General features: G+C 35.0%; 1 long non-coding RNA gene across 1 annotated transcript; it reads left to right on the forward strand.

Moving 5' to 3' along the window:
• Window positions 1–1,053: 1,053 nt before the first annotated feature.
• Window positions 1,054–14,937, forward strand: LOC143237611 (uncharacterized). The gene is made up of 4 exons (XR_013020163.1): window positions 1,054–1,107; window positions 6,216–6,256; window positions 10,789–10,864; window positions 12,945–14,937. It is a non-coding gene; the product is annotated as an uncharacterized LOC143237611 (long non-coding RNA).
• The last annotated feature ends 6,958 nt before the right edge of the window (window positions 14,938–21,895 follow it).

Here is a 21,895-nt window from a genome sequence, read left to right on the forward strand (position 1 = left end):
AACACTGATAGTTTTATTATTTTATAAACCTGTTAACAAAGAAACTTAAACATCCGTTAAATTTAAAAGTTTTCTAATATTTTTGTTTAATGTGTAAATTTATGTTCTGGTATATAAAATTTTCTTTTTTAATTTTTTTAAATAAAAAATGCATATGGTTTGATCCACAAATTAAACCGTATTGGAAAACTATTTCTTAAACAAAGGACTTGCAAGTTTTCATTGTCAGAAACGTCATGTTGAAAATTTAGTAAAAATGTGTTTGCCACTGAATTTATTTTCGAAGTGAGAAGAGATAATAACTAGAAGAGTGATTGACAAAGAGCTAAGCTAATCGTTATTTTTTAACTCTTTATAAACTGATATATCAGTTAAATCTATAAGAAGCAATAGAGGAATAATTTTCTCACATTTTTATGGGCTCAACATGGCCAGGTGGTTAGAGCACTCTACTCGCAATCTGAGGGGCGCGGGTTCGAATCCCCGCCACACCAAATATGCTTGCTCTTTCAGCAAATAGGGGGTTATAATGTGACGATCAATCCCACTGTTCGTTGGTAAAAGAGTAGCCCAAGAGTTGGCGATGGTGGTGATGACTAACTGCCTTCCTTCTAGTCTTACTCTGCTAAATTAGGGACGGCTAGCGGAGATAGCCCTCGTGCATCTTTGCGTGAAATTTAAACATATTTTTATGAATTAATCATCCATTGATTATCTCTATTTGTCTTTCAGTCTCTCATTTATTGTGCCTCTTCACAAATCGATCTTTTATTGCTCTGTTGTTTCATATAGATTTAACTAAAATATCAGTTTATAAAGAGTTTAAAAAATAATGACCAGAGGGGTGAATTCTCTCAAGATTTTATTTCTGCTAATCTTTCATATAAGCCTTTAGTTTGTACAAACCGCTTTACAACATCTTAAAACTTAAATCTTTTTAAATAGAGCCTGGTCAATTAAGCAGCTAATGGAAAATCATTTTAAATATTGTAGTTTATGCCAATAACAATTCTGCCACATCATATATTTAATGGATATACTTTTGTTTTTATAGAAGTGTCGTATCATGTGACAACAGAAAGTAAGCTCCAGTCTCATGACATACAGGTATAATTTTTTCGTTATTCTTATGTGTGTTATTCTTATGCATAAAACTAAAGATTTTTTTTTTAGTTTATTTACTTTCATTGATAGTTAACAAGGGGATTGCATTAAAAACATTTAACACCCTTTGGTAATTGCTGTTTGATACACAGTCATCTTGCAGTTTTACTTTTTTTTCTTCTTTTGGAAACTGGCATTTCTAACAGCATTTTGTTTGAAAATGTAAGGATTTCTAGCTTCACGCACGTGATGCAAAGTGTTTGGTATCAAAGATTGAGTTATACAAGTTAATGTTGAACAACATTTTGTTAAATTTATAAGTGTATATATGTAAGTTTTACATAGCGAAAAGAAACATTTCCTTTCAGACAGGCAAAAAGGATTGACAGTATCTTTCGAAAATAGCGCCTCCTGGGAGCTATTTTAATATCAAAAGCTTCACAATTTTTAAATTAACATACTTTGTTTGTGAAAAAAAAATCGTTTGTGCCTTCGTGATTTAAAACATTGTTCCTTTAATTTTTTTTCTCTTCATATCTCTTGAGATAAAGATGGAGTTGGGGAAAGTGGTGACTTTTTGTTGGCATGCTAAAATTTTGTTTTATAAACTTAACCAATGATAATGTGAAATTTGCTCTTTCGTAGCTTCTCCAAGCAGGAAATATATGCTTATTAGGGAAACAACTGTCCAATACAAAAAACAGTCAATTATGGTTCTAGGGCAGAAGTTCAGGAACGGATAGGTAGACAGATAATAAAATATATTTTATAAAATACTTTAAATGATCATAGGTTTTGCAACATGTAATTTAATATCATTAGTTTTTCTGTTCAAATTCAGAGCTTTGGCTACCAGGAATAAATTAGTAAATATCATCCGAACAGAAGGTTAATCAAGGCAAGGCAAGACAAAGTAAAGTCTTGATATGTATTGTTTAATTGTTTGTTTTGAGTTTTGCGAAAAGCTACACAAGGGCTAACTGCACTAGCCGTCCCTAATTTAGCAGTGTAATACTAGAGGGAAGACAGCTAGTCATCACCACCCACCGTCAACGTTTGGGCTACTTTTTTACCGACGAATAGTGGGATTAACTGTAACATTATAACGCCCCCACAGCTGAAAGGACGAGCATGTTTGGTGTGACGGGAATTTGAATCCGCGACCCTAAGATAACGAGTCGAGTACCTTAACCACCTGGCCATGTTGGACCTTGATACTATTAAAGATATAGAAAATAGTATTTTGTAGGCTACCAATTCATTTTCTCCAAAAGATATGCAATTATTCTTTCATACTCACCCTTCTTTCTACAACAGGGGCCGGGAGTGGTTTAGTGGTTGTGTATTCGGACTGTAAATCAGAGCATTCATGGTTCGTGGTCCGTTTCCGCAAAAACGCACTCCGTACCTAGAGGGTGTGGATCAACAATTACAGCGAAATCTTCAACCAGACAAGTTTAGCCCAAGTACTGACTGTGGGTGACGTTGACTAACTGCCTACCTTCTAGTTTGTCAGGTCTAAATTAGGACCAGCTATGCTTAGTTACTGTAGTACATTAGTAACGTCACACACATGCGTGGGGCCCGGCATGGCCAAGCGTGTTAAGATGTGCGACTCGTAATCCGAGGGTCGCGGGTTCGCATCCCCGTCGCGCTAAACATGCTCGCCCTTTCAGCCGTGGGGGCGTTATAATGTGACGGTCAATCCCACTATTCGTTGGTAAAAGAGTAGCCCAAGAGTTGGCGGCGGGTGGTGATGACTAGCTGCCTTCCCTCTAGTCTTACACTGCTAAATTAGGGACGGCTAGCACATATAGCCCTCGAGTAGTTTTGTGCGAAATTAAAAAAAAAAACAAAATAAAACATACACGTGACGGATACTCCTACATATCGTATAACAAAATACAACCTATCTAGGATAAAATTGTACAGCTATAGCATGCGAAAAAAAATGCCTGTTTAAATCTGATAATGAATAGAGGTCAACTAGGAATCAACTTTAAAACATTGTTAAAATGAACATTTAAAAATGTCAAATTAACACCGTGAATCAATAAAAGTTAGAATTAAACATTAACATGTATTAAGATGCGTTTCAATGCTATTTAGAGGTGATCAAAGGTTACTTTGTTGTCATGTGTAATATAGTCGCTACGAGTGTCTGTTCAGAAACTTTGGAATAGCACTGTGGTTTTTACATATGCTTAAAAACTGAATATCAGTCGACACTTTCCGAAGTTTGAGATCGACCTTTTAAAGAATACGAAACAAACGTAACACGTTATGTCCATATTACCGCGTCAGTACGAAACGAACGTAACACGTCATATCCATACTACCGTGTCAGTACGAAAGAAATTTAACACGTCATATCCATACCGCTATGTTAGAATATTTTTAATTAATTCATCAGATGGAAAACGAATTTTTATAATAAATATTTAAAACATGGTAATACAAAAATAATAAAACGATCTTTATTACGGGCATTTCTGAATTTCTTTAGCTTCCGTCACTCCTCTACACAAATATTATATACCAACTCCATTTTATTTTCATTAGGTGTAATCGCCTTGTACCCATCCATACCCATAGAAGAAGGCATAGTTAGTATTATTAATTTCACATCATTACTAAATCAACGCATTTTACAAGCGAACATCACATTAGCAACCATCCACACAATGCTTAATGTCACCCAAAACAACAGTTATTTTCAATTCAGTGACACTTTGTACAAACAAAAGAAAGGAGTAACAACGGGTAACAGAACAGATGTCACGTTTGTTATAATATTCATACATACACTAGAAACCAGACAAGTAGTAAAATACATCAATGACGTGTATTATACAGAATCATAGGAAAGGAACACTACAGTAGATTTACTATTTCCTAACTTCCACTCACCAGTCACATTCACATCGAAACTACCTGATGCCTAAGGATACTTGACGTTTTTAGACGTAGCCCTAAAAATCCAAGAGACATATACAAAGCTTCGTACATAACAAAGAATACAAAAAACTGATATTTCTCCATTAAAAATCACACCACCTAGAAGGAGTCAAAAGGGGAATCATGGCAGGAGAATGTAGCATACTAAATTAAAACTAATTCACAGAGACAATTAACAATTTGTCATTCAAACAGCACAAAATGATTTTAAAACATTGCTTTTACTAAACTGACACCCTGAATGTTACATCAACGATATTTTCAAATCATAAAAAGCAAAAACCATCACAAAGCAACAAACTCCAAAACAAAAAAGACCACATAAAAACACCCTCAATGAATATTGCTTTCACAAACAACTCAATCACAAGCAAGGTTCGTAAAGTCATTAAACAATCGAAAATGAGAATCAACGTAACACGTAAAACACTGAAAGAACTCTTAGTTTACTCTTAATTCTCACAAACAAAATGTGCCAAAAAACGATAATATACCAGAAAAAAGGTAGCAGGACAAACGTACCCCATCAAAAACGTGGTCCACCAAATCATTTATTACCTATATGGAGACACATATATCGGAGAAACCTTTTCATACTCATAATCTCAGAACACATGAGTGCGTGATATACGAATGATCAACACAAAACCACTCCAGCAGTACATTTCCTACATAAACACAAAACCCAAAATACAGGAGACCCAAACTCCTTTAAAGTTCATATTTTACCAAAAACAGAATATTTTAAAGAGAGGAAATATGTAGAAGCTATACTCATTAACGAGAAAAACCCAAAAATTAATAGACAATGGGTGTTACGTGTAATTAAACCACTATTCATAAAACAACACATTGTACTACTACACTTAACACTATTATTTTCAGTTTGATGGGTCGCGTGCTGACTCGTAATCTGAGGGTCGCGGGTTCGAATTCTTATTACACCAAACATGCTCGCCCTTTCAGCCATGGGAACGTTATAATGCGACGGTCAATCCCACTATCCGTTGGTAAAAGAGTAGCCCAAGAGTTGGCAGTGGGTGGTGATGACTAGCTGCCTTCCCTTTAGTCTTACACTGCTAAATTAGGGACGTGCAGCGCAGATAGCCCTCGTGTAGCTTTGCGCGAAATTTAAAACAAACAAACATACCATCTGACCATGCCGGGCCTAAAATGAGCTTAACTCCTGAAATTATAGTGATAGTTACTGAGACTAAGAAGTTATCTTCCTTGAGTTTCCTTACAGTTGTATTAGGCTAACATTTGTCGTAGTAAATTATTAGAAATGGAATGACACAAGATTCAATAACACTATCATATAGTTAGTTGAGCATGAGTGCTTTGTTTTACGACGGCATCTTTAAGGTCAGTATAGCTAAATTAAAGCTCCGTTAAAAGGCACAAAATACGGAGTTCCATATTTTTAGTTTTAGTAGTAATAAAACAGAGTAGACTATTGGAAGCATTTCCAGCACTTTTTAGAACTTAAATGAAAGTTTAAGAAATGGATAAAACACATCATTTTCTTCACTGGGAAGAGGAATCGCGAAAAAACGTTTTAAATAAAAGCTAAACAATAAGATTTTCTAGCCAAGTTTTATAAGCTAGAAAAATAAGGATTCTAAGTATCAAATCCTTTAAAAAATTTGACTGTGTTTAAATCCTACTGTTAAAATTATTGTTTAATATTTACTATCTTACAATTGTTAGGCACCGATCTCATGATGTAGATGATATGGTTACGCCTACAAAACATGTGATAATATTTAATGTTTCGTTGCTCAAATAAAATCCAGAAGTTATTAAAAACAAATATTAGAATAGTTAGTTGCAAATTGTAGACTAATATTTACACGTTATTCGCGAAAAATATGTAATATTAAGAATGCACAATGAATTAAAAATAGCTTTAAATAAAACACATTACACGTATACGTGGATTTACAGCACCTTAGCTCGTAATTAATTCGTACTGGAATAAAACATAAATAATATTACGATACTTGTATAGTTTATCAGTTTTAATCCTATAATATATGATATGTTTATCAGATGGACATGCGATTTCCATTGCTATTTTGGTTACGAAAACTAGAAAAATAATATTAATAACAAGTAGGTATTAATTAATTAATTTCCTACTCTTGATTCAGGAAGAATTGACGTCTTGGCTATCCAAAAATCCAGATTATAAGTAAGGGAGAATTTCATTTTTATTTATGTTTCTTTGAAAGTTATGAAACAAACAACTGATATGTACCAGTGATTTTATATATAATGCTTTGTATTATAATTTTGAAATGTGTGAAAAAAGAATTTTAACTGTTTAAGTTTTTTTTTTATTTTTATCAATCAATTTATAAAATATGTTTTATCAGTTTTAGAAGAGATATTATTATTATAATTATTATTATACGTAATTAAGAACAACCATTTAACTTGGTTTGTTATTATAAAGTTGTAAAACACGACAATTAAGAAGACAAGTTGTTAAAAATTCTTTATCACGAGAAACCCACTTGAAATAAAAATGTATCTCAAAACGGCTGGTATGGGTATTAACACTTTTATTGATAAGCAGAGAACAACGTTTTGACCTTCCTAGGTCATCTTCAGGTTATGAAAGAAAGTTTGCAACTGACCATTGCCGGACACACGTCTTCGAGACGAGAGTGTATACGGGTACAGGATTGTAGGGGCGTCACAGTTAGATTGTTGTTGTTTTGAATTAAGCACAAAGCTACTCAATGGGCTACCTGTGCTCTGCCTACTACGGGTATCGAAACCCGGTTTTTAGCGTTGTAAGTCCACAGACATACCGCTGAGCCACTGGGGGGCGTTATAGTTAGATGTTAGGTTATTAATTAGTATTTGTACAAAGGTGCTCCTTTATATTGGTTTAATTTTGGTTTTAGTTGTTGTATAAGTAAGGCTTCTTTGATTTTGCGTTTGTTTATATTTGTTTCCCTTCTTAGTATCTGGGTGCTTGCTATGGTTATACTGTTTTTATTTGAATTGCAGTGTTCAAAAACGTGCGAAGATGTTTTTTTTGTGTTCTTTGAATCTAGTTTCCATTTTTCTGCTTGTTTCTCCGATGTAGAAGTCGTGACAGAAGTTGCATTATATTTTATAAATGATGTTGATGTTGTGTTTGTCAGTTTAGTTTGTACATAGTATAGACTTTAGTTTTGTACCTGGTTTTTGAATAAATTTGGTGTTTACTCGAATGTTCTTTTTGTTATAAGTTTTTCCAAATGTTGGTTATTTTTTCGCTGATGTCGGGCATATATGGCATGCAGCTGCATTCAGCTTTATACTCACCACTATACTGGTACAGGTATGTTGATGATACAGTTGCTGGATTCACATATACCGAACACACGCTTAATTTTTTTCAATCACGTTAACTCTATACACCCCAACATTAAGTTCACCTGTGAACAGGAAAAACTAACCAAATAGCATTTCTTAACCTCAAGATTACTAGAACTAATACACAATTCAAAACAAAAATCCACAGAAAAATCACCCATACTGGATTATACATTCCCTGGTACTCAGCACATGAAACAAAACAAAAGCTAAACGTGTTAGGAAACCAAATAAACACAGCCCCAAAACAATGTTCACCTGATAAAATTAACAACGAAATCAACAAAATAAAACAACACTTTATCAACATCAACAAATTTAATCAAACACCGTTGAAAAATTTATACACACACAAATACAGACCTAGGCGAAAAGCACAGTTAATAACAAACAAACAATAATAAATTCAAAGAAACAATAGACTATAAAACCTTATACTGCTGTATATCATATATTCCCGATATCAGCAAAAAAATAACCAACAATTGGAAGAAAACAAACTTATAACAAAACACAACGTTCCAGTAAACCCCAAATTTATTTAAAAACCAGGTACAAAACTAAAGTCCATATCAGGTAAGAACTAAACTGACAAACACAACACCAATATAATTTATAAATTACAATGCAACAACCGTCACGACTTCTACATCGGAGAAACAAGCAGAAAAATGGAAATCAGATTGAAAGAACACAAAAAAAAACCACACCTTCACACGTTTTTGAACACTGAAAATCAAATAAACACAACAAAACCATAGAAAACATTCAGATACTAAGAAGTGAAACAAATATAAACAAACGCAAAATCAAAGAAGTCATACTTATACAACAACTAAAACCAAAATTAAACGAATATAAAGGAACACCTTTATACCTATACTAATAAATAATCTAACATCTAACTGTAACGCCTCTACAATCCCGTACCCATTTATATTCTCGTCCCTAAGACGTGTCCGCAACGGTCATTTGCAAACTCTCTCTTTCTTAACCTGAAGATGACCTAGGAAGGTCGAAACGTTGTTCTCTCCTTATCAATAAAAGTGCCAATACCATTCTGAGATACAAGTTGTTAACAAATAGAATGTTTTCGAGAATATTTCGATTAGCTTGTGTTTAAACTAATTTTAAAAAGTCAGCACAAAAGCAAACTTATCTCTTTTCCCAAAAGCTTAGCTTTTTTTTATGAATTTCTAATTTACTTAGTGCCACCCTCAGTGGCACAGCGGTATGTCTGCGGACTTACAACGCCAAAACCCAAGTTTCAATACTAGCGGTTCAAAGTACAGATAGACCATTGTGTAACTTTGTGCTTTAGTTCAAACGAACAAACAATCTAACTTACTTAGTCAGGCGATACGCACGGTATTGTACATCTCAAGGTCTGAGGTTCAAGTCTAGGCATATTGCTGAACGTGCTCCATACTTTTAGCTGTGAATGCTTTATTACAGTAGTTCCACTGTTACTTTGAGTATATTGAACAAATTTTGTGTACAGAAAGAACAGTTCGGTTTCGTTTCTTGTTTTCTGTTTTTATGTCGGTTAGAAAACTACCGTTTCCTTTAATCAGAAGCAAAATGTGTAAAAACATTAACTGTAAATACACGATTACGAATTATTAAAGTAAGCAGAGAACTGAAAACAAGAATTTTAAGTCGCTGCTAGAGTAGTGATTTTATAACAATGTGTTTAACTCATCAGTTACAGTGTTACAAAATCCAGTTCTTTGTTAATTGTTTTTGTACAATGCATACGACCACATATTTTTCAACACGCGCTAATGCTTGAAGTTTAATAAATCATTAAAAATATATATTGAGAACATTTAATCTTTGCGACTAAAATTACTTTAAAATAAGACATTAGCGCCAAAAACTAACTAAAAACGAAACTAACTTTCATCATACCTTTGTGAGTAACCTAACAGTAAATTAACTCCTTTTGTCAATCAAATCTCAACACAGTTTTGAGTTGATTTATTAATTTCAATATTGAGTTATTGAGTACGAATCAAACTATCTGCCTATCTTGTTGTCAATTATTTTCTATGAAAATCTATATCTAAGTGAAATTCAGACTTATCATGTTTTATGTATTCTGAAAGCTGCTGGTATGGGTATTAAAACTTTAATCAAAATAAAGTACAGAACAATGTTTCGACCTTCTTAGGTCATGCCTGGCATGGCCAGGTGGTTAAGGTACTCAATTCGTAATCCCAGGGTCGCGAGTTCGAACCATCGTCACATCAAACATACTTGCCCTTTCAGCAATGGGGGCATTATAAGTTACAGTCAATCCCACTATTCGTTGGTAAAAGAGTAGCCCAAGAATTGGTGGAGGGTGGTGATAATTAACTGTCTTCCCTCTAGATTTACACTTCTAAATTAGGGACGCTAGCGCAGATAGCCCTTGTGTAGCTTTGCTCGAAATTTAGAAACAAACAATTCTTAGGTCATCTTCAGGTTAACAGGTTTTTGTTAATACCCATACCAGTCGTCTTGAGAATACAGTTTTACTTCAAGTAGGTTTTCGTCATCATGATATTTTTTATAATCTATACAGATTATGTTTCTTATGAAACTTGTCACACATGTATGCTACCAAAACGACTAATAGAATACTATTTAATATGTTATCAATTAATTAATTAAGATTATATATATACATATACCGGAAAGTAATACTTGGATTATTTTCATAGTAGAATCAATCTGTCTAGTTTGTGAGAGATTAGTTAAGACAGCAGTGAGTAAGACCAGTTTCCAAAGTTTAAATATTTTTTTCATACACAGCCGACATATATTCTAAATAATATATTCTTCGGGTTCCTGAACGAAAACTGAATTGACATTTTGAAAACATCATTAAAATATACAAACGACTGGGGATAAGATTTTTTTTTTAAATATGTGAACTAAAGTAAAAATATTAATCATGAGAAAAACCAATACGTGTAGGACATAGATCTAAAAATTCATTGCTAAATAATGCTTAAGCATCGAAATGTTATTTGAAAAGCACATGTCTTATTCACCCTTCGTTCTGAATCTTTAGATAGAAAATTCTGAGTAACTAGTTATTATATGAGAATCAGTGGATTACCATATTAATTGTTTAAGTTTGTCCAATTTAATTTATATTAAAAGTCGCTAGTTGATTGAGTGTGAAAGATGTAACAGTTACACGTTTATACAATAAAAAAACTAATTCTGATTATTCTAACAAAGATTATTACATTACCGTAACAATATATATGTGAAAACAATCTTTATTTTTCTTAGTTAAAAGTTTATAAAATTCTGTAATAACGTTTTGAATCACACTTTCACGTCATTTTACTTTTTTTACAGGAATGAATTTGCATTGATCAAGGTTCGTTTTACCAGCAAAGAATATGAAATGTTTTATCATGTACCAATGGTCCAGGTAGGTGATATATTTAGTCAAGGAATTAATTGTTCTAATAATATATAAATAATACATTTAAGTCAGGTTAAAGCATCAACTTCATTAGTCAAAGGGATCTGGTTGTGGCTTTGTGGTTTTAGGTGCTCGGACTATGAATTCGAAGGTTCATAGCTCGATTTGTTTGTTTCTTTGTTTAGAATTAAGAACAGAACTACACGATGGACAATCTATGCTCTGTCCACCACGGTTATCGAAACCCGGTTTCTAGCGGTGTGAGCCCACAGACTGTGGCACTGGGGGCACATGACTCGTGTCTGTTACCTCAAAAATACCTCTCACACTTTGTGACTGTACGATTGTTATAAAGGTGGCTTTTATATCTCCGATATTCAGTTAGGCACAACCAGCTAAAGAGTTGGTAGTGGGTGCTGTTCACTAGTTATCTTCCTTATAGTCTGTCAGACTCAAACTCGGGAACAGCTCTGGAACGACAATTCTGAACAAAATAAATCAACATGACAGACGAACAGATTTAAGGTTTATTAATTTCCCAGGGAAGAGAACTTAGTTGTTTGAAGGAATGCAGTCCCACATGTACAGAGAGAGTAACTGCTTTTAAAGAAACTGATAAAGAGATGGGAAGTGTGACTATAAAGATGGTAACTTTAATTAAGAAAATTTCTGGACTTGCAGTTGTTATTTTCATTATCAGATTTCCTAAGACTTACTAAAAGGTTTTGAATTTCGCGCAAAGCTACATGAGGGCTATTTGCGCTAGCCGTTCCTAACTTAGCAGTGTAAGACTAGAGGGAAGGCAGCTAGTCATCACCACCCACCGTCAATGAATCTGTATTTATCATTGTACAAGACTTATTAAATTTAAATACTGATGATGTGTAAACTGACAGAACACTTTAGAATGCCTTTCTTTTTGCATAAGTATGCTTTCATTGATGCGCCCTTTTGACACGACCCGGCATGGCCAGGTAGTTAAGGCACTCGACTCGTATTCTAAGGGTCGTGGGTTCGAATCCCCGTCCCACCTAACATGCTCGCCCTTTCAGCCGTGGAGGCGTTATAATGTGACAATTAATCCCACTATTCGTTGGTAAAAGAGTAGCCCAAGAGTTGGCGGTGGATGGTGGTGACTAGCTGCCTTCTCTCTAGTCTTACACTGGAAAATTAGAGACGGCTAGAGCAGATAGCTCTCGTGTAGCTTTGCGTGAAATTTAAACCAAACCAAACAATTATCCCCCCCCAAAAAAACACATTGTTATTCCAGGTATAAAGATTTATCAGTGATCACACACACACACACACACAGAGTTTCTCTCCGACTCTTTAATAGACAAACCGAGAACTAATTATAATTATTTCTTAACAACACCTGATTTTGAGAAGAAAATAATTTTTACTTATTGCTGTCTGTTGCCAAAGAATGTCCTAATAAACTTTGCCGGTGCGGCCTAATAGTTAAAGTGCGCATACAGTGAATTTTAATAATATTTCCACGAAACTGAGCTCCGCACTTCGTAGGCTATGAGTTCAGTAAAATTGAATAAAAGTGAAGGTCAAATGCCACCGTTCAAACTGCCTTCTAAAAGTTTATTAGTTCAAAACTATATACACCTACACTCAGACAACCTTAGTGTAGATTTTCTAAGTCAACAATTTTCTTTGTTATAGATTATGCACATGTTATTATTTTACCTTCTTAGTCTTTATGAGTTAGTGTTTGTTATTGTTTTATTCTGAAATATTTAAAACATAATGTTATTCGAATAATTCACGACTATGACAATAAAGATATAACTTGCTTCATCCAAAGTTCAAACATGTAGTATGTATAAAGTTTTCCTTCTTCTTCACTTGGATATAATAAAGTTAAAAAATTAAGCCATATAGATTTAATGTGTGTGTGTGTGTTTTTTTTTCTTATAGCAAAGCCACATTGGGCTATCTGCTGAGTCCACCGAGGGGAATCGAACCCCTGAATAGATTTACGATTACATAGCATTATTTACAAACTATTCTATGTTTTCCGAACATATTATTTTAACGCCTTCATGTCATGACCTATTTATCTTTTTTTTTTCAGGTAAAGCAATTGTCTAGCGGCTGTACAGCGAGTTTAGGAATAGTCGTTACAATTTTGTTGTTGGATCTGCCTAAAAAGTTCCTTTTTCTGGTAGGATTAATAAAGGAAAGAGCGAAGAGAAAGATTTTCGACCAAAGTTCCGATCCTACTTGTAAAGAAACCAAAACAGATGATGAGACAATAGAAACAATTAGTAACAAAGTTCAGAGTGAACAAAACCCAGTAGAACATAAGCATGAATTGTAACAAAACAAAACGTAAAAAATCCACCGACTAAACTTTTAGTAAAACACTAAACACTTAACTGTCTGTCTAATTTGATTTATTGTTAAAATAATATTGACTCGCTGATTTATTGTTATTCTATACTTTACCTCTTGATAAGAACAAATGCACACACTGATAAATTACTATGGGATACTCTCTCCGAACTTGACGTGTTGTTGATAAAAAACTAAAACATCAACTAAAAGTCATTGAATATTCAGCCTTAACCAGATTTATTTCAAAGAAAAATACAACTACTGATAAACTGATTGATTGTTAAGAGATAGTGATCTCTGTCCTGCCTTGTCATTAGAAGAACATGGACACACTAATTCATAATTCTGAGTTTATTTCCTAGAAGAAAAAACGTACATGTTGAATTATGATGAACGGAACATTGTCTCATATCACGACGTGTTATTTTTAAAGGAAACTTGAAACAACAGACTACTAACTAATGAAACAGTGAGTCATATCAAGACTTGTTACTTTTAAAGGTAACTAGCACAACAGATTGTTTGTTTAGGAAACAGTGAGTCATATCGTGACTTTTTATTTTTAAAGGTAACTGACACAAGACAGTGGTTGTTAAAGAAACTGTAAGTCGTATTATAACTTGTTACTTTTAAAGGGATACTTACACAAGAGACTGGTTGTTAATGAAAGAGTGAGTCTTATCATGACTTGTTATTTTTAAAGGGAAATTAACACAACAGACTGGTTGTTAAAGAAGCAGTAAGTCATATCACGACTTCATATGTTCAAAGGGAAACTGACACAACAGACTGTTTATTAATGAAATAGTGAGCCGTATCGTGACTTGTTATTTTTAAAGGGAATGTGACACAACAGACTAGTTATTATTTAAATAGTGCTTTACATCACGACTTGTTATTTTTAAAGGGAATCTGACACCACAGACTGATTGTTAATGAAACAGTAAATCATACCACGGCTTGTTATTTTTAAACAGAAAGTGACACAGCTCACTGGTCATTAATAATATAGTGAGTCATATCATGACTTGTTATTTTTAAATGGAAAGTGATATAACACTCTGGTTATTAATAATGAAGTAATGAATCGTATCATTACTTGTCATTTTAAAGGGAGATTTACACAACAGACTGGATGTTAATGAAACAGTAAGTCTTATCATGACTTGTTATTTTTAAAGAGAAACTAATACAACAGACTAGTTGTGAAGAAAACATAATCTCATATCATGACTTATTATTTTTGAAAAACTTGACACAAGAGACTGGTAGTTAATGAAACAGTAACTTATACCATGACTTGTTATTTTTAAAGGGAAACTGTGCACAACAGACTTGTTATTATTGAAACAGTAGGTCATACCATGAATTTTTATTTTTGAAGGTCACTGACAGAGGAGAGTGTTTGTTAAAGTTTTTGTTTTTTGAATGAAGCACAAAAATACACAATGGGCTATCTGTGCTCTGCCCACTACGAGTATCGAAACCCGGATTTTAGTGTTGTAAGTTCGCAGACATACCGCTAAGCCACAGAAACAGTAAGTCGTATCATGACTTGTTATTTTACAGGGAAAGTGACACAACTCTGGTTGTTGATGAAATAGTGAGTCATATCATGACTTGTTATTTTTAAAGGGAAAGTAACTTTTTTTAAATTGTTTAAGATATATATAAATAACGTTATTGTTTGTTGGTGCAATAGAAACTCGTAATCGAATTCGTTGATAATGGATTATAACACTGGTCAACAAAATTTTTGTTGCATTTATATCAAACAATTGGTATTACATAATTTCTTGCCCTGATTTCAGATCTGACGTTAGTTTTTTCCTCAGTGCTCTACTTTTTTTGCAATCAAGGTATTTGAAAATCTCAAAATTTCGTCATCATCACATTGACGTCGTAGTCTATCATGAAAAATAGTGATAAAATATGTTATAAAACTCTTTAATATAGCTGGGCAATTAAAAAAGAAAATGCAAGATAGTATAAATGTATTCAAGTTATTTATATTAATTCAATTTATTTATATAAAACTGATTAGTAGATAAGACATTTGCTACTATGAGGAGGGAAAGCTCAATTGCAGTCTACTCAGGCATGAATTTCCGCTTGTAGCTCTTGCGTTTGTGGACTGTCTCAGGGCATTCTCGTTTAATGCTCCAGCAGTAATCTGCCATCATATGTTTGTCCCATCTCCTTGGTAACGCTCTTCCATGGTCTTGAGGTCCTGATGGAACCGCTCGCCTTGCTCGTCACTTATAGCTCCTGGGTTCTCAGGGAATCTATCAAGATGACTGTACAGGTAATGGAGTTTGACACTCATGTTACATCCAAGGTCGCGAAAAGCTGACAACATATTCGTTACAAGGGTTTCATAGTTGTCAGCTTTTTTTATTACCGAGAAAGTTTGCCATCACCGCCACAAATGAAAGCCATGCAGTCCTTTCCTTGTCGTTCATCTTTCTGGCAAATTCTTGATCACGCACAAGTGCACGAATCTGTGGTCCATCAAAACACCTGTCTTGATCTTCTCGAAGGACAAACCAGGGAGCACAGAAAATATGTGTTGGAAGCATTCACCGTCAGTATTCAACGCCTTCATAAACTTTATATGCAAAACGGCTCGTTTGGGTTGAGAAAATATTTTACACAAACTGTTTCATCAAGCCCAGCATGATATGGAGAGGAGGAAATATGATCTTTTCCTCAAATGACAGACAATTGGATCGTTGACAATATTTGGCATACCTGCCTTCAGAGTCTCACGTATGGGCCACTCCTTCTGGTTCCAGTGCTTTTCTCGAGCTCGGCTGTCCCACATGCAAAGATAGCAGGGTACTTTGTAAATCCTCTTTGTTGACCTAGGAGGAAAGTAACCATTTTGAGGTCCACACAAATTGTCCAGTTGTGCTCGTGGTATTTTAGTAGGTCAGTCACAGTCTTAATGACATTATATTCCTCTCGTAAATACACAGAGTGTCCAATTGGAACAGCTGCATAGACATTGTCATTATGAAGTAGAACGCACTTCAAACTTTGCTTAGAACAATCTAGAAATAATCGCCAGTCATTTGGATAGTATACTGGCATCCCTAATTCCTGGAGAAGACCTGAGATATTATGACAATAAACAAACATATTCTCCTCTGTAAAATATGGCACAAAAGCCTGCTCCCGATTTCGGAAGTATGACACTTTAGTTGTATGGCTCAGCTGATTCTTTTCTTGCATCCTGGAAGCTAACACTTCAGCTGCATTTTGGAGAGACCCAAATCACGCACAAGGTCATTCAACTCTGGCTGGCTAAACTGTTGAGGAGTTAATGACTGTGGGGTCTCATAAGAAGGATCGCCAGATTCTGAAAGTATTTCTTGAGTTTCATCAGCAGTCTCTTGCTCTTGGTCACTACCCACATCTTCAGATGGAAGAAATCCTTTAAAACTGGGATTGGGAGCTCATCAGAGTGCAGAGTAGGTCGGATTGCTGAGGGGATACTAGGATATGAGATTTTGTGTCTGTTTTTCTTGCCAATGCCCTTTGTATTGACCAGACAAAATAGCAGTCAGTTGTGTGGTCCATCGGTTCTCGCCAGGTCATGGAATTCCGAAAGGTAAACCCTTACGTTTCCCTTTTGTCCAGTCACGCAGCATTTCCTCGCAGTTATGACACACAATATGTGGGGCCCATTTCTTGTCTTGGTCACCAAGAGCAAGTCCAAAGTACGCTTTATAAGCACGCCTCAGAAATGATGTTATATTACGCCTTTGATGAATAAGCGTGAAGCATCCACAAATATAACAGAAAGCGTCCGGCTTGTTCTCACATTGACGTCTCCTTGTAGCCATGATCAGATCTGAAACAAAATCTAAACAATTTTAATATCTCTGTTGATAACATAAACATGTAAGTAATTAACACGTTTCCTGCGATGGGACCCACCGGTGTCCCACTATTGTCTTACCTTTAACTAAGTTGCAGGCAAGAGACAAGTGTAACGACAACCTCACGTTATCATAGCTCATGCAGCACTGAAGCTGACAGATGTACAAGAGCATCGCAGCAGTTGCCGGTTTGCCAATATAGGCATCGCAGGAAACGTGTTAATTTGACCACAAACGGCTAGAATGAAAAACTTAAAATTGCATTAAAACTAGAGCATGTAGAGCTGAACCGTTTTCATATTTGAATTTAGCAGGTCACAAAGGGTAAGAATAAGTAAAAAAATCTTATGCAACTGAGATTTCGAAAAAATTTGTTGACCTGTGTTATTGATGTAAGTTATTTTTCATTATGGAGCGCGGGTAGCATAACATTGACACACAGTGTTCCTGTTTGATAAATATATAGCATGCCACGTGGTTTAATGTTTTGTTAGAGACACAGTAGCACTCAATGTTTTATTGTGATAATAGATTTTAATCCAATGTAGTTCAACATGCAAATCGAAGAATAGCGGTACTCAGTTTTCTTTTCTATAACCAGCTAGCATGTATCATTTTTGACGTATCGAGAGCAGAATACAAATAATGGTTAATTGACAGCTAAATACTGGTAAATAAACTGAATAGTTGACGTTTGAGAGCTACACTCTTTATATATAGTTGCATGTTGACATGGAAATGCTGAATTGTTTACGGTGTATACTGAATCGGCATACAATAACATTAAACCAATGTAACACAGAATACGTTGTTGTTTTCACAGTTTACTCACATTTCTTTGGGTATAAGATTACTAGAGTTGTTAAAATAATCACTTATTGCTTTATCCACGCACAGTCAAACGTACGTGTATGTGTTTGAGTTGGTTACAATGTGTAAAGATTGGTAGTGTTTGAAAATGCACAAAATTATTTGATTAACACAGTTCGACAAAAAACAAGAAGAAGATTTTCGAGTTTAGTTGTAGCATTTAAATATCAAACTCAGAAGAACTGACACAGTAACATTAGTACAATAGAAATATTGTTTTGCAATTGTATTTTTGACGCTACGACAATAAAGCATTTTGAAATTGTAGACTTTAATTTGTGGTTTAATTCGTTTCTTTTGAAGTTCGCGCAAAATTACAAGAGAGCTTTCTGCTCCAACCGTCCCTAATTTATCAGCCCAAGACTAGAGGGAAGGCGGCTAGCCAGTCATCACCACCAACCGCCAACTATTGGGCTACTTTTAACAACGAATAGTGAGATTGACCGAAACATTATTACGCCGCAAGGGCTGAAAGAGCGATCATGATTGGTGGGATGGGGATTCGAACCAACGGCTCTCAAATGGCGAGTCAAATGCCCTAACCACCTGGCCATGTTGAATCGTGTAGGTTAATAGCGATTCTATTCGGATAAATAATTGGTAAAATTATAGCGATTTATATATCTACTAGTTACTGTTCGATATATGAAAATTACTAAAAAGTTTATATTTATTTTTATCAAAGAAACATGAACAAATTAAATTACGAACAATCTATTGTGATTTATTTGTGTTAAATCAATTTAAAATACTAGAAATCCCAAAATGTATTCACGGTTAAAATACAAACGGACTTAACGAGAACAGAGCCCGCATAGCCAGGTTGTTAAGGCTCTCGATTCGTAATCTGAGGGCCCCGGCTTCAAATCCCCTTCACACCAAACATGCCCACCATTTCAGCCGTGAGGGCGTTATAATGTGATGGTCAATCCCACTATTCGTTAGTAAAAGAGTAGCTGCCTTCCCTCTAGTCTTAAACTGCTAAACTAGAGACGGCTAACGCAGGTAGGCCTCGTTTAGCTTTGCGCGAATTTCAAAATAACAAACAAAGAGTAGTTTGCCTTTATAAGATACATTGTTATTGTTATACTTTCAAACTGGAGGCAGTTTCATCTTTAAATATTTATTGTGCATTATTAACTGTCGAGTCGCGGCATGGCCAGGTGGGTTAAAGCGTTCGACTCGTAATCTAAGGGTCGCGGGTTTGAATCCCCGTCGCACCAAACATGCTTGCCCTTTCAGCTGTGGGGGCGTTATAATGTGACGATCAATATCATTATTCGTTGGTAAAAAGAGTAGCCCAAGCGTTGGCGGTGGGTAGTGATGACTAGCTGCCTTCCCTCTAGTTTTATATTGCAAAATTAGGGACGGCTAAAGCAGATAGCCCTTGACCCATGCCGCGACTATAACATTATAACGCCCCCACGGCTGAGAAAGCGTACATGTTTGGAGTGACAAAGATTCGAACCCGGGATCCTCATATTACAAGTCGAACGCCTTAATCCAACTAACCATGCCGGGTCATAAAACGTTTTACAGATAGAAGAAAAATCAAAGTGGCACTACTTATTAAAAAAGGCCTGGCATGGACAGGTGGTTAAGGCACTCGACTCGTAACCCAAGGGTCGCGGGTTCGAATTCCTGACACACCAAACACGCTTGTCTTTTCAGCTGGGGTTGGAGATGTTATAATGTGACGTTATAATGTTATAATGTCAATTCCACTATTCGTTCTAAAAAGAATAGCCCAAGAGTTAGCGGTAGGTGATGATGACTAGCTGCCTTCCCTCTAGTCTTGCACTGCAAAATTAGGGACGGCTAGCGCAGATAGTCATTGTATAGCTTTGCGCGAAATTAAAAAAAAAACTTATAAAAAAAAACAACAACAACCTGGCATTATCTAGTATTCAGGTGTAAAAGTATATTTGTTTTAATTTTTTCCCATATTTGGAGCTTGCATTTCATTTGATTTTACTTTGTTGCTTAGCGATGTAGTATCGTTATTGATATTATAAAACGTAACAGTTTTGTTCTATCATTGAACTATGTAGAGCTGACAATGCCAGATAAACCTAACGAAAAGTAGGGCTTTATGAAAACTCAAAAGGTTTTAAAAATATGTTTTATCAGTAGACAAAACTTTAATAATCGCTCTCCTTACTCGACTAACAGTAGCAGTGTGAGGTGTTGTTGACTGGTGTCTCTTCTTCCGGTAGGAAGCCATAAAATAGGGACATCAATGCCTAAGTCTTGAGGTTACTGATGTAACCATTTATCATACGTGTCAGGATGGAAATAATCAATATTTCGAAGTTACAAACTTTAGCCTAAATAACTAAAATTGCTCAAGTTTTCTATATTTTCAAATGATGTTCGTAACTCGCAAAGTCACTTTGTGATCAAACTCAATTTTGGAAATCTTGCGGACTAAGATTACTAGAAATGATTCGTTTGTTTTTTTGAAATTTCATACAAAACTACTCAATAATCACCTGTGTTAGCCGTACCTAATTTTGAAGTCATGGACTAAATAGGTCAGCTAACCAACATCCCCAAATACCACCGCCAGCGCTACTTTAACCGAAGAGTGGGGTTCAACCGTTGCTTTTATTACGAATCAACAGCCCCAAAGAGAGGAGTGCAAAGATTTTGTTTCGGTGGTGACGAGTCGCAAAGTGCGTTACCCTCAGTTCTGCACATAACCTCTGGGCATTCCGGCTCCTCTGTAAATTGTGGATGATTGTTTGATGGTTATAGCAGCATACTAGAAATACTTATGTTTCATTGTTCACAAAATATTTCCTATCACTTCACGTGCACACAATTATATAAAAAATGTAATATGTGTGACCACTTTTGGCTTGAATGAATACAGTAACACAACTTCGTGCATCTATTGGATTGTTCTATATATTCTAATGATATTTTACGTTAATAGTCAGGTGCGTGGTTAGCCTAAAGATAAAAAAGATGATAACTGTGATCTGTTCTAGACACGAATCTCTGTGGTTCCTCAAAGATGGTGACTTAGGTAAGCATCAAGACACAAACGATAAAGGATGCAAAGAATGAAAACACTGTCGTTACTTGGATAGTAGTTCACTATGTCAGGGTGAATCTGTCAATCACAATTCCTAAATACCTCTTGAATATTCCTTGTTTCTCCAGATGGAGATCATAGGCTCCAAACCATGACAGTAAAACATCATCCTGATCATTACTTATAGCAACCTATAATGCATCAAGGTAAATTGCTTAACGAGACATATACCACGTTTGAATCTTTTCACTTGTGAGTAACGGGATTCAAGTGACCACATGACTTTTCCACTAATTCATAACTCTTACAATATCAATGAACCCCTGTTTGTAGTGTTGATGATCTAATGGTGTTGAAATGTTCTCGTGATCCATTTATTACTCGTGAAGAACAAATGGTATTCGGAATGTCCCAAACGTTAACGCAGGTTATTGTATCTCATGATATTGCATTACCATCCTCATGGATAAAGGTTCTTCCAAAGCAATAACAGCACAATCCAACGTTTTCTAACTGTCTTTTGAAATTCGTTAGAATTATACGTGTTGACGTCAACCACATTCTTTGTTTGGTACAATTATTGACTTTTTATCTAATTGAGAATTCCTATGATGAACTTTAACGTCAAATTCGTAACTGTAATTATCTACCGACATCTACAAACGAGTTGCAGGCCTTGATAAATGAACTACTATCAAAAGAAACACTTTCCAAAATTTCATTGGAACTATTTGATGAAACCAGTTTACACTCATATCATTTCGATATGACAAATAGTTCAATATAAAGTGAATATTTAGCATAAATCATTTAACATTTTCATTCTATGAATGCTTTAATTTCATAATTAAATATTTACTATAAATATATATGACATATTTGAATACTACTTTC

This window comes from Tachypleus tridentatus, chromosome 13 (assembly GCF_004210375.1).
Source record: "Tachypleus tridentatus isolate NWPU-2018 chromosome 13, ASM421037v1, whole genome shotgun sequence".
Taxonomy (NCBI): domain Eukaryota; kingdom Metazoa; phylum Arthropoda; class Merostomata; order Xiphosura; family Limulidae; genus Tachypleus; species Tachypleus tridentatus.